Raw genomic sequence first — 1780 nt, 5'->3', positions numbered from 1 at the left:
GGAGGGGAGTCAAGGAATCAATATATGTCAATCCAGCAAGTATGCAATTAAGTTGCAGAGCCAAAAATAATAATAAAATCAATCCATATACATAATAACATAAATTCATCAGTGTTAATAATAAATCCAGGACTTATGATGTCTGATTGGATGAAACATGTGTAGGACGAAGACTGAGCATACCAACGCTACATGCCAATGTCTGTTTATTTTTTTCTCTTTTAACGTTGCAGTTTATATTCTGGGTTTGATTAATACCTACTGGATAAATAAAGGTACATATATTGCACTATGAGAGCCTACCTCCTGTTTCCTTTACATGCTTCACAACCGAGTTCCTTGTGAGGAGCAGGATCTGAACTGGACAGCGGTGGTTGAACAGCAAGGAAGTGCTGGATCTCTGATACACAGAGAGTGAAGTGCTGAGAGGTTCCATGCAGGGGCGTTGCTAGGTGGCAAAAAGACCAGGGGCTTCAGCCTGAAGTCAGAGCCCGGTGTCTTTCCGAGAAAGTTCCCCCGGCGGATAAGGACCCCCCCTGTACTGCGCAGGCGCATCGCTTGCGCAGTACGAACGACTAAGGAGCCGAACCACAAAACCTTCAATCAACTGTACACGGCGCCTGCGCCCTGGGTCCAGGTTCAAGCCCCACCATCCAAGTGGACCTAGAGGTAGAATAAAAAAGTGCCGAGCGAAGCGAGGATGGGGATTTGGTAAGCATATTATTACCTTTGGTGCTGGGATCACTGGATGTGTGGATTCACTTGACATCTGGTATTCATTACTTGAACTTGTGAAAGGCACGGATACACTTTATTGAATGCCAACACTGCCTTTGTCATTCAGTTATCATTTAATTTTGCACTTTATTGGTAAACTTTTTTGATTGAATACGCACATAGGACTTTTTATCTATTTATTTATTTAACAAATTATACATACATGAAAATTGATTTATGTCTATACACACATGCACTGAAGAGCTCTTTATAGTGGATTTGTTATTAGCACTAATGAATTTATATTATTATGCATAAGGATTGTTTTTATTATAATTTTTGGCGCTGCAACATATTTTTATTGCATCACCTTTAGAAGTGGTCTTCATTTTTTTTACAGCTCTTCAAGCCATAGGTGTGCATTGCACCCATCACAACTCCTGGATACTTGTGGCTTCATTAATTAAACCATGCTCCAGAAATCAGGTTAAAAGTCTTTGGCCTGACTTGGATGGTATAAAAGACAATAAAAGGACCTTCTGTCAGCACAGCGCACGGTGACCGCTCAGTGTAACTATGGTGGTGTACTGGAGACAGACGAGCCTCAGCTACATCTGCTACTCTCAGATCTGTGCTGAGGCTGTGAGGACGGCACTGAAGCCCCAGTTCAAGGCAGAAGCAGAAAAGGTATCGGCTGTCAATGTGAGGATTGTCAAACTGAAGAAAGAATAAGCAATGCTGAGCACTAGAACCTCTAATAGAATAATGGATTATCCTTGGGTTGTTTCCTGAATATGTCTACATCTGTAAATGTGTTGTTTCTAATTTAAACCACAAGACCAAATAAAACAGGGATTGTTTTATTTGTAAAAAGGAAAAAAAAGAAAAACTCAGCCTGCTTGCTTCCAATGATCAGACTTCTCCTGGCACGCCCCCTCTGCACAGCCATTCACTGGGAAGATCAGTGTGCGGTTGCTTCTCCTCCTCCCAGCTCTTATGCAACTGAGAGCAGAGGGAACAGAGGGAATGTGATCACCTTTAGAAAAGGAAAGAAAAGATATTT

At 41.6% G+C, this 1780-nt stretch overlaps 1 pseudogene; it reads left to right on the top strand.

Moving 5' to 3' along the window:
- The first annotated feature begins 1293 nt into the window (after positions 1 to 1293).
- Positions 1294 to 1449, top strand: LOC141145814 (ATP synthase subunit epsilon, mitochondrial pseudogene; annotated as a pseudogene).
- Positions 1450 to 1780: the final 331 nt, after the last annotated feature.

The sequence above is a fragment of the Aquarana catesbeiana genome, linkage group LG05 (assembly GCF_042186555.1).
Source record: "Aquarana catesbeiana isolate 2022-GZ linkage group LG05, ASM4218655v1, whole genome shotgun sequence".
In the NCBI taxonomy this organism is placed as follows: Eukaryota; Metazoa; Chordata; class Amphibia; order Anura; family Ranidae; genus Aquarana; species Aquarana catesbeiana.
This window is presented reverse-complemented; position numbering and strand designations above follow the sequence as displayed.